Source organism: Pseudophryne corroboree, chromosome 2, assembly GCF_028390025.1.
Source record: "Pseudophryne corroboree isolate aPseCor3 chromosome 2, aPseCor3.hap2, whole genome shotgun sequence".
In the NCBI taxonomy this organism is placed as follows: domain Eukaryota; kingdom Metazoa; phylum Chordata; class Amphibia; order Anura; family Myobatrachidae; genus Pseudophryne; species Pseudophryne corroboree.
The window spans coordinates 75,338,246-75,350,400 of record NC_086445.1 but is presented as its reverse complement, the minus strand read 5'-3'; the positions used below and the strand labels follow the sequence as shown (position 1 = coordinate 75,350,400).

Genomic DNA, 12,155 nt, shown 5'->3' with positions numbered 1-12,155 from the left:
CTGCCGAGCAGCTACGTGGTCGGGGGAGAACACGTTTGTAAAATTCTACAAATTTGATACCCTGGCTAAAGAGGACCTGGAGTTCTCTCATTCGGTGCTGCAGAGTCATCCGCACTCTCCCGCCCGTTTGGGAGCTTTGGTATAATCCCCATGGTCCTGACGGAGTCCCAGCATCCACTAGGACGTCAGAGAAAATAAGATTTTACTTACCGATAAATCTATTTCTCGTAGTCCGTAGTGGATGCTGGGCGCCCATCCCAAGTGCGGATTGTCTGCAATACTTGTACATAGTTATTGTTAACTAAATCGGGTTATTGTTGTTGTGAGCCATCTTTTCAGAGGCTCCTTCGTTGTTATCATACTGTTAACTGGGTTCAGATCACAAGTTGTACGGTGTGATTGGTGTGGCTGGTATGAGTCTTACCCGGGATTCAAAATCCTTCCTTATTGTGTACGCTCGTCCGGGCACAGTACCTAACTGAGGCTTGGAGGGGGGTCATAGGGGGAGGAGCCAGTGCACACCACCTGATCCTAAAGCTTTATTTTTGTGCCCTGTCTCCTGCGGAGCCGCTAATCCCCATGGTCCCGACGGAGTCCCAGCATCCACTACGGACTACGAGAAATAGATTTATCGGTAAGTAAAATCTTATTTTTCTGGGAGTGTCTGGAAAAACGCAGGCGTGTCCATGCGCTTGCAGGGAGGGTTCCTGACGTCAATTCCGGTCCCGGACAGGCTGATGTGATCGCAGCGGCTGAGTAAGTCCTGGGCTACTAAGAGACTGCACAAGATGGGTTTACACAGCTCTGCTACACGTGTGTATGCACACTTGCAAAGCGAAAATACACTCCCCTATGGGCGGTGACTATGCGAGCGCAGGTCTGCAAAAAATCCCTAGCGAGCGATCAGGTCTGAATTAGGCCCAAAGTCTCAAAGTCATTTTATATAGTATTTTAATAATAATGTTGTGCATGAAACAATGTTTGTGTTCACTGAACCATCAGAATGCAAAAGTGTCGCTGTCTCAGTCACGCTCAAACAGATTTTGATACATTTCGGTTTTGGAATTCTGTGTTAGGTGTCGTCATCCTATTGGAGCTTCCATGGGAAAAAGTCTATGTGAAGTCACTGCAGTGCTGAGATACAGACCAGAGTGTGCTAAAAGCATCAGAGCAGGGAGCGACACCCCAGGCAGGAAAGAAGAACTGCACGGGTTGTGACAGGTAGCAGGTGCTAGATTGAACACTAACTATAGTAAAGTACCACTTTTGCGCAGTAGTGTGTTGTGTTTTTTAAAAATAATTTCTGCAACTTGTAAATTCACGGCAAATGTGTTAAATGGGATTCGGTCTGAAGATCAACACTGTCTAGGTCGACTATGTTTAGATCGACCACTATAGGTTGCAGTCACTAGGTCGACAGGGTTTCTAGGTCGACATGTGCTAGATCGACAGGTCAAAAGGTCGACATGAGTTTTTCAATTTTTTTTCTGTTTTTGAACTTTTTCATACTTAACGATCCACGTGGACTACGATTGGAACGGTAATCTGTGCCGAGCAAAGCCCAAAGCAAATCTCGAACCAAGTATATGAAGCAACACTACATAAAATGTAATAAAGTACAAAATCTATACTAATATAAGAGCGTTGGGTCTGTTCCAAGTTGGCACAAAAACTACTAAAACAGTTTTCATGTAAAACCGCATCATTTTGTAATAGAATCGTTTTGCTATTAAGGCATGCTATAAAAAAGGTGTCTGAGCCTGCTGGGGTGTGTAGTACAACAACAGCTGGAGAGCCGCAGGTTGGCCAGGCCTGGACCATATACAGTAGTCAGGATTGAGGTAAGCTATGAGTATGAGCTGACTTGGTACCTTTGTGTAGTAATTGGTTTATATTACATTTAGAGTTTATCAGGGCTGAGTTGTGCATTTGTAGGCTTCATGGCAGTTATACTTTAATTTTTGTACATTTTTTTAATACGAAAGTTGAAATATGAAAGAAAATAGGATAAATTGCAGGATGTGACTGTGACTTAATTATAGTGTTTGAACATTTCTCCATTTCACTTTTATTGATATTGGAGCTGGGAATAAACGTTTTCAGAATAAATTGAAAGCCCTCATTTAAAAAATAAAATAAAACCACAGTGTGAAGTGTTTGTAATTTGAATATTCATGTGTTCTATTGCTTCTCCTTTACGTCGTCTTTGAAATATTTTGATTACTTTCATGAGTTTTGTTGTTTTTATGACTGGAAAATAAAGTTGTGAATTAGAACACGTTCAGTACAGTGATTTTTATTACAGTTTTAATTAAAGCGAGCATGAAAAGATGGGTAACTCTACAACCTGGTGTTTTGTTGTAGAGAACTGAGATAGGCCTTTTCAAAAATATATGGAAATACACGTACTAGATATACATTAAAGTGTGTGGGCACATTTATTTTTGTAATAATTACATTCTACAGGTTTGTTTAATGTAAGTAATTCTTTGATACTGAATTATACAGATTTGCATTTACAAATTCAGTCGATTGTAATGTTTGTTTTTTATGTGATTACACAGAATGTCTTACATGTATTGACAAAAGTATTTTAATTATAGTGTGGGGTGAAGGCAGGCTTTACATTGAAGAACAAAAGTCAGTCCACTACAATACAGGCGGTCGGAGTGGACTACATTATGAGAAATTTGTTTTTGTCTCGAATCAGTCCTTAACCACTTGCCTGGCATGGTGGCATCAGATGCAAGCACACCAGCAAGTGCTTTATCTGACCTGATCACACAGGATGCGACCAGTCAGATGAACAGTGTTTGCAGCTGCAGGGAAGGGAAACCTCCCTCTGCTGCTGCTCGCAGAGGGACCGGAAGGTCCCACTGTCTCCCTCCACCCTTCCCTCATGTTTGCCGTGCTGCCGATCGCTCAGCACGGCAGGATCCCCCCATCCAGCGGCTGCAGATAATAGCACAATGTTTCCGATGTTCCCTATGTTCCGATGGTGCCAAATGATGTTTGGGAGGAAAATTATTATTTTCTCTGACGTCCTAGTGGATGCTGGGACTCCGTAAGGACCATGGGGAATAGCGGCTCCGCAGGAGACAGGGCACAAAATAAAAGCTTAAGGATCAGGTGGTGTGCACTGGCTCCTCCCCCTATGACCCTCCTCCAAGCCTCAGTTAGATTTTTGTGCCCGGCCGAGAAGGGTGCAATCTAGGTGGCTCTCCTGAGCTGCTTAGAATAAAAGTTTAGTTAGGTTTTTTTTATTTTCAGTGAGTCCTGCTGGCAACAGGCTCACTGCATCGTGGGACTAAGGGGAGAAGAAACGGACTCACCTGAGTGCAGAGTGGATCGGGTTTCTTAGGCTACTGGACACTAGCTCCAGAGGGACGATCACAGGTTCAGCCTGGATGGGTCACCGGAGCCGCGCCGCCGTCCCCCTTACAGAGCCAGAAGAGACGAAGAGGTCCGGTGAAATCGGCGGCAGAAGACATCCTGTCTTCAGACTAAGGTAGCGCACAGCACCGCAGCTGTGCGCCATTGCTCTCAGCACACTTCACACTCCGGTCACTGAGGGTGCAGGGCGCTGGGGGGGGAGCGCCCTGAGACGCAATATAACAGAATACCTTAGGTGGCAAAACAGAATACATCACATATAGCTCCTGGGCTATATGGATGTATTTTAATCCCCTGCCATTTTACACAAAAAAGCGGGAGATAAGGACGTCGTGAAGGGGCGAAGCCTATCTCCTCAGCACACAAGCGCCATTTTCCCTCACAGCTCCGCTGGAAGGACGGCTCCCTGACTCTCCCCTGCAGTCCTGCTTCAGAATCAGGGTCAAAAAGAGAAGGGGGGGCACGTTTGGCAGCAAATAAATATATTAACAGCAGCTATAAGGGAGTAACACTTATATAAGGTTATCCCTGTGTATATATATATATAGCGCTGGGTGTGTGCTGGCAGACTCTCCCTCTGTCTCTCCAAAGGGCTAAGTGGGGTCCTGTCCTCTATCAGAGCATTCCCGGTGTGTGTGCTGTGTGTCGGTACGCGTGTGTCGACATGTATGAGGAGGAAAATTATGTGGAGGCGGAGCAGTTGCCTGTGTTGGTGATGTCACCCCCTAGGGAGTCGACACCTGACTGGATGATTGTATTTAAACAATTAAGTGATAATGTCAGCAATTTGCAAAAAACTGTTGACGACATGAGACAGCCGGCAAATCAATTAGTGCCTGTCCAGGCGTCTCAGACACCGTCAGGGGCGCTAAAACGCCCGTTACCTCAGTGGGTCGACACAGACCCTGACACAGATACTGAGTCTAGTGTCGACGGTGACGAGACAAACGTAATGTCCAGTAGGGCCACACGTTACATGATCACGGCAATGAAAGAGGCATTGAATCTTTCTGACACTACAAGTACCACAAAGAAGGGTATTATGTGGGGTGAGAAAAAACTACCAATATTTTTTCCTGAGTCAGAGGAAATAAATGAGGTGTGTGAAAAAGCGTGGGTTTCCCCCGATAAAAAACAGCTAATTTCTAAAAAATTATTAGCATTATATCCTTTCCCGCCAGAGGTTAGGGCGCGTTGGGAAACACCCCCTAGGGTAGATAAGGCGCTCACACGTTTATCAAAACAAGTAGCGTTACCGTCTCCTGATACGGCTACCCTCAAAGAACCAGCTGATAGAAGGCTGGAAAATATCCTAAAAAGTATATACACACATACTGGTGTTATACTGCGACCAGCAATCGCCTCAGCCTGGATGTGCAGTGCTGGAGTCGCATGGTCGGATTCCCTGACCGAGAATATTGATACCCTGGATAGGGACAATATTTTGTTAACTATAGAACATTTAAAGGATGCATTACTATATATGCGTGATGCACAGAGGGATATTTGCACCCTGGCATCAAGAGTAAGTGCTATGTCCATCTCTGCCAGAAGAGCGTTATGGACGCGACAGTGGTCAGGGGATGCGGATTCCAAACGGCACATGGAAGTATTGCCGTATAAAGGGGAGGAGTTATTTGGGGCTGGTCTATCGGACCTGGTGGCCACGGCAACGGCTGGAAAATCCACCTTTTTACCCCAGGTCACTCCACATCAGCAGAAAAAGACACCGTCTTTTCAAACTCAGTCCTTTCGTTCCCATAAGTACAAGCGAGCAAAAGGCCATTCTTTTCTGCCCCGGGGCAGAGGAAGAGGAAAAAGACTGCACCATGCAGCCGCTTCACAGGAGCAGAAGCCCTCCCCTGCTTCTGCCAAGTCTTCAGCATGACGCTGGGGCTTTACAAGCAGACTCAGATATGGTGGGGGCCCGTCTCAAGAATTTCAACGCGCAGTGGGCTCACTCGCAAGTGGATCCCTGGATTCTACAGGTAGTATCGCAGGGGTACAAACTGGAATTCGAGGCGTTTCCCCCTCGTCGTTTCCTGAAGTCTGCTTTACCAAAGTCTCCCTCCGACAGGGAGGCAGTTTTGGAAGCCATTCACAAGCTGTATTCCCAGCAGGTGATAATCAAGGTACCCCTCCTGCAACAAGGAAAGGGGTATTATTCCACGCTGTTTGTGGTACCGAAGCCGGACGGCTCGGTGAGACCAATTTTAAATCTGAAATCCTTGAACACTTACATAAAAAGGTTCAAATTCAAGATGGAGTCACTCAGAGCAGTGATAGCAAACCTGGAAGAAGGGGACTATATGGTGTCTCTGGACATCAAAGATGCTTATCTCCACGTCCCGATATACCCTTCTCACCAAGGGTACCTCAGGTTTGTAGTACAAAACTGTCATTATCAGTTTCAGACGCTGCCGTTTGGATTGTCCACGGCACCTCGGGTCTTTACCAAGGTAATGGCCGAAATGATGATTCTTCTACGAAGAAAAGGCATTTTAATTATCCCTTACTTGGACGATCTCCTGATAAGGGCAAGATCCAGGGAACAGTTAGAAGTCGGAGTAGCACTATCTCAGGTAGTGTTACGTCAGCACGGGTGGATTCTAAATATTCCAAAATCGCAGCTGATTCCAACGACACGTCTACTGTTCCTAGGAATGATTCTGGACACAGTCCAGAAGAAGGTGTTTCTCCTGGAGGAGAAGGCCAGGGAGTTATCCGAGCTAGTCAGGAACCTCCTAAAACCAGGACAGGTCTCAGTGCATCAGTGCACGAGGGTCCTGGGGACAATGGTGGCTTCTTACGAAGCGATTCCATTCGGAAGATTCCATGCAAGAACATTTCAGTGGGATCTACTGGACAAATGGTCCGGATCGCATCTGCAGATGCATCAGCGGATAACCCTGTCGCCAAGGACAAGGGTGTCTCTCCTGTGGTGGCTGCAGAGTGCTCATCTACTAGAGGGCCGCAGATTTGGCATTCAGGATTGGATCCTGGTAACCACGGATGCCAGCCTGAGAGGCTGGGGAGCAGTCACACAGGGAAGGAATTTCCAGGGCCTGTGGTCAAGCTTGGAAACGTCTCTTCATATAAACATTCTGGAACTAAGGGCCATTTACAATGCCCTAAGTCAAGCAAAACCTCTGCTTCAGGGTCAGGCGGTGTTGATCCAATCGGACAACATCACGTCAGTCGCCCACGTAAACAGACAGGGCGGCACGAGAAGCAGGAGGGCAATGGCAGAAGCTGCAAGGATTCTTCGCTGGGCGGAAAATCATGTGATAGCACTGTCAGCAGTATTCATTCCGGGAGTGGACAACTGGGAAGCAGACTTCCTCAGCAGACACGACCTTCACCCGGGAGAGTGGGGACTTCACCCAGAAGTCTTCCACCTGATTGTAAACCGTTGGGAAAAACCAAAGGTGGACATGATGGCGTCACGTCTAAACAAAAAACTGGACAGATATTGCGCCAGGTCAAGGGACCCTCAGGCAATAGCAGTGGACGCTCTGGTAACGCCGTGGGTGTACCAGTCGGTGTATGTGTTCCCTCCTCTGCCTCTCATACCAAAAGTACTGAGAATCATAAGAAGGAGAGGAGTAAGAACTATACTCGTGGCTCCGGATTGGCCAAGACGGACTTGGTACCCGGAACTTCAAGAGATGCTCACGGACGAACCGTGGCCTCTACCTCTAAGAAAGGACCTGCTACTGCAGGGGCCTTGTCTGTTCCAGGACTTACCGCGGCTGCGTTTGACGGCATGGCGGTTGAACGCCGGATCCTGAGGGAAAAAGGCATTCCAGAAGAAGTCATCCCTACTCTGGTCAAAGCCAGGAAGGACGTAACCGCAAAACATTATCACCGCATTTGGCGTAAATATGTTGCGTGGTGTGAGGCCAAGAAGGCCCCTACAGAGGAATTTCAACTGGGTCGTTTCCTTCATTTCCTGCAAACAGGACTGTCTATGGGCCTAAAATTAGGGTCCATTAAGGTTCAAATTTCGGCCCTGTCGATTTTCTTCCAGAAAGAACTGGCTTCAGTACCCGAAGTTCAGACATTTGTAAAAGGGGTGCTGCACATACAGCCTCCTTTTGTGCCTCCAGTGGCACCTTGGGATCTCAATGTGGTGTTGAGTTTTCTAAAGTCACATTGGTTTGAACCACTTTCCACTGTGGACTTAAAATATCTCACATGGAAGGTGTCGATGCTGTTAGCCTTGGCTTCAGCCAGGCGTGTGTCAGAATTGGCGGCTTTATCATATAAAAGCCCTTACTTAATTTTTCATTCTGACAGGGCGGAATTGAGGACTCGTCCTCAATTTCTACCTAAGGTGGTTTCTGCATTTCACATGAACCAACCTATTGTGGTACCTGCGGCTACCAGGGACTTAGAGGACTCTAAGTTGCTTGACGTTGTCAGGGCCTTGAAAATATATGTTTCCAGGACGGCTGGAGTCAGAAAATCTGACTCGCTGTTTATCCTGTATGCACCCAACAAGCTGGGTGCTCCTGCTTCTAAGCAGACGATTGCTCGTTGGATTTGTAGTACAATTCAGCTTGCACATTCTGTGGCAGGATTGCCACAGCCAAAATCAGTAAAAGCCCATTCCACAAGGAAAGTGGGCTCATCTTGGGCGGCTGCCCGAGGGGTCTCGGCTTTACAACTTTGCCGAGCTGCTACTTGGTCAGGGGCAAACACGTTTGCTAAATTCTACAAATTTGATACCCTGGCTGAGGAGGACCTGGAGTTCTCTCATTCGGTGCTGCAGAGTCATCCGCACTCTCCCGCCCGTTTGGGAGCTTTGGTATAATCCCCATGGTCCTTACGGAGTCCCAGCATCCACTAGGACGTCAGAGAAAATAAGATTTTACTTACCGATAAATCTATTTCTCGTAGTCCGTAGTGGATGCTGGGCGCCCATCCCTAGTGCGGATTGTCTGCAATACTTGTATATAGTTATTGTTACAAAGATTCGGGTTATTATTGTTGTGAGCCATCTTTTCAGAGGCTCCTTTGCGTTTATCATACTGTTAACTGGGTTCAGATCACAAGTTGTACGGTGTGATTGGTGTGGCTGGTATGAGTCTTACCCGGGATTCAATATCCTTCCTTATTATGTACGCTCGTCCGGGCACAGTATCCTAACTGAGGCTTGGAGGAGGGTCATAGGGGGAGGAGCCAGTGCACACCACCTGATCCTTAAGCTTTTATTTTGTGCCCTGTCTCCTGCGGAGCCGCTATTCCCCATGGTCCTTACGGAGTCCCAGCATCCACTACGGACTACGAGAAATAGATTTATCGGTAAGTAAAATCTTATTATTAGTATTATTATTTTTTTTAAATAATTTTGGATAAGGCTTAATTCATGTTCTTCACCTAGTACACTCAAAACTCTTGAAAATGAGAATGAGCGATTTCATTCCGTATAGCAAACATGTTACGCACATAAAATAAGAAAAAATTATTGATAAGACAAAGAAAAAAAAGAAGATACTGGAATCGAGTACTTTGATTTTTGGATTTATGCATAAAGGTTTTGAAACAAAACCATTTTGCAACTTATCTAAATGTTTTTCTGAATAGGACACAAAGTAGGGAATCCAGGTACAGTAGGTTCAAGCTAAATTCATACTGTATAGCTAGGGTAATATCATTATCAACATTATTACTAGTACTGTGTATTGGACCCAGGTCACCTTAGTCTCCCTGGCTCTGTCTGGCCCCGCCCTCTCTGTACTGTTTTCCATCCGCTCCATCACAGTCCTCTCCCTGCTCTGACCTCCTCTAGGGTCTGTCACGTCTCCCTCACATTGGGAGCCAATGGCGTGCGCACCCAGTCTTTTCAATGCATGCGCATTGGGGAGATGGAACATACCTGAGACTTTTGTAGAGATTTATTATTATAATTCTTTACCTTCAACTGTGACCATTATAGTAGTTTGAGCTATAGATGCGCCCTCATACATCCTGCCTCAATACCCCATGCATCACATAATGTCTAGCATGAGTGAGCTACCAGGTTCCGTGCAGCTCTGCTAACGTCTGGTGTCTTTTTGATAAGAATGCATCTTTGGGACTGTCTGATTTGGCCGGTGTCCGTGCGGCTGTCAGCAGCTTCCCGTGAGTGAGAACACAGGGAGTTGCTGGAGCCGCACATCACGGCCGCCCAGTGCCGCGCTGCAGGGAGAGAGGTACCTGGCCGGGGGACGGCCGTCAAGGTACTTCTTATCCCCGCTCCTCGTAGCCCGCAGCCCCGCTTCCCATAGCCGCCGCCCCGCTTCCCATAGTCGCCCCGCTCCCCATTGCCCGCCGCACTGCTCCCCGTCTCCTCACCTCAGTCCGACTTTTTTAAAGTCGGATTGAGGTTGTCGGAAAGGGGATCAAAACCTGTCGCATTTGGCCCCGTTTCCAACAGAAGCACGTGGATCGGCGCTTATTCTGCCGATTCACGTGTTTTCCAACAAGTCGGGAATTCCCGACTTGTCGGAAAAAAACGGCACTTTTTGAATAGGTCGGAACCCCTTCCGACCAAAATCTTTCGTAAGCTGTTGTCTTTCCGACAAGACGCAGTCGTGGCCGGACGATGTGTGGGGGGCGGGCCGCTGCGGCTGCTTGACGTCACACGCAGCTGCTGCGACCCCACACGCAGCTGCTGCGACCCGGACAACGACAAGTAGCTCCCTGCCAGCGCGCAAGAGCTGCGCTGGTAGGGAGCTACTCTTCAAGTACAAAAGCGCTTTTGTACTTGTGTGGCTGGGTCGGGCCTGTGCTGGATGACCCCCCGCATGTCAGGGAAGCTGATCATAGATGTGCTAAATTTAGCACATCTACGATCAGGTCTGAATTAGACTCTATTGTACTATAACACAAGTTAAGGCAATCTCTGCCTTGCCAGCCTCTATCTCACCGGGTTGTGTATGTTTGACCGGCGATCGGGATCCCGGCTGGCGGAGTGCCGGCGAGGAGGGGGGGGGGGGGCACACAATGAACACACGGTGGCTTGCCCACGAGTGGGAATAGCCCTCGGCCCCCTGTCGGCATTCTGGCGGCCGGGATCCCGGCGTCGGTATGCTGGATCACGACTGCCAGTCAAATAACTACATCCTGTCTCACCATGGCTTGCAGTTCCACAACTAGAAAGTCACAAGCTGCCTAAGACTACTGTATTCTACCAAAGTCGTAGCAACTAGCAACCCATGAAAATAAAGCCACGTATTGTGAAAATCCTGTTTTCCATTTAATTATTTATTTGATGCAACACTAGTGTACAATAATTCTATACCACTAATCTATTTTATGAACATTTACGGTCCTGCTTCCGTACATATCTGAACACATGAGCCATATTTTCATATCCGCTCGGGAACATCATTTAAATTGAACTGCTTTATCGCATTGTAAATGCTTTCTCTGTGCCTCCGAAAACAAGTATTGTAAAGCAGATTATAAAAATGAATACAATATGCAATTTAGCAAATTTCTCTGGGCTTCAGGTACGCTTGTGCCTAACTAAACAATTTTGCAGACAATTTATCAGCTTGCACATATAAAGGCATTACATTTCAATACCTTTACCATTATACTACATCAATATCGCTCTCTAAGGGAAATGAAATTGGACATTGCACCGGTCGGTGAATGTCTAAAATATTGTGCTGGCAGAGAGATTTGTTGAACAACAAAGAAATGGATTTGCATATTGTATATTCATTTGCACTCCATAATGGTGGTCATTCCGAGTTGATCGCTAGCTGCATTTGTTCGCAGCGCAGCGATCAGGCTAAAAAATGGCAGTTCTGCGCATGCATTTGCGGCGCAATGCGCACGCGCGTCTTACGAGTACAATGAACGATGCAGTTTTGCACAGGGCCTAGCGAAGCATTTCAGTCGCACTAGTGGCTGCAGTGTGATTGACATGAAGTGGGCGTTTCTAAAAAAAAAAAAGGATTTACTCATTTGATTACTGTTATTTCTTCGTTGTGTATATTTTAGTACTATGTTGTCTTTCTATGCTTCTGAAACACACCGTTTATGTGTATTACTGTAAATCGACCAATAAAATTCTTCTTAGAAGTGGGCGTTTCTGGGTGGCAACTGACTGTTTTCTGGGAGTGTTCTGAAAAACGCAGGCGTGCCAGGAAAAACGCAGGCGTTGTTGGGCGAACGCTGGTTGGGTTTGTGACGTCAAAACAGGAACTGATCAGTCTGAAGTGATCGCAAGCGCTGAGTAGGTTTTGAGCTACTCAGAAACTGCACAAAAGAACTTTGAAGCCGCTCTGCGATACATTCGTTTGCACTTCTGCTAAGCTAAAATACACTCCCCAGTGGGCGGCAGCATAGCGTTTGCACGGCTGCTAAAAACTGCTAGCGAGCGATCAACTCGGAATGACCACCAATATAGACTTCTACGCTTTCCATACTGTAAATATCAAACATTCTCAGATTTTTTCCCGGTAATCGCCCAGATTTACTGCTTTTCAACAGTACTAACCAGTTTTCTGTAACTTCTGTTTAATAAAATCCTGCAAATTCTATTGTACTCACCCTGCTTTTCTAACAGTTGCCTATACCAAAATTACCTCACTGAAGAACTTAGTGAGCAGTGGCATGGGGGGTCATTCCGAGTTGTTCGCTCGTTGCCAATTTTCGCAACAGAGCGATTAAGGCAAAAATGCGCATGGTACGCAGTGCGCATGCGTTAAGTATTTTAGCTCAAAACTTAGTAGATTTACTCACGTCCGAACAAAGAATTTTCA

At 46.6% G+C, this 12,155-nt stretch overlaps 1 protein-coding gene across 3 annotated transcripts in view; it reads left to right on the top strand.

Moving 5' to 3' along the window:
- SLC36A4 (solute carrier family 36 member 4) overlaps positions 1-12,155 on the top strand; it is a 588,683-nt gene that overhangs the window by 359,159 nt on the left and 217,369 nt on the right. Inside the window, exon 11 of one of the 3 annotated variants that reach the window (XR_010201554.1) lies at positions 1,077-1,221. The exons of the other annotated variants lie outside the window; for them this stretch is intronic. The gene's annotated coding sequence lies outside the window, so the exon portion shown is untranslated. The remainder of the gene's footprint in view (positions 1-1,076; positions 1,222-12,155) is intronic. 3 annotated transcript variants of the gene reach the window in all.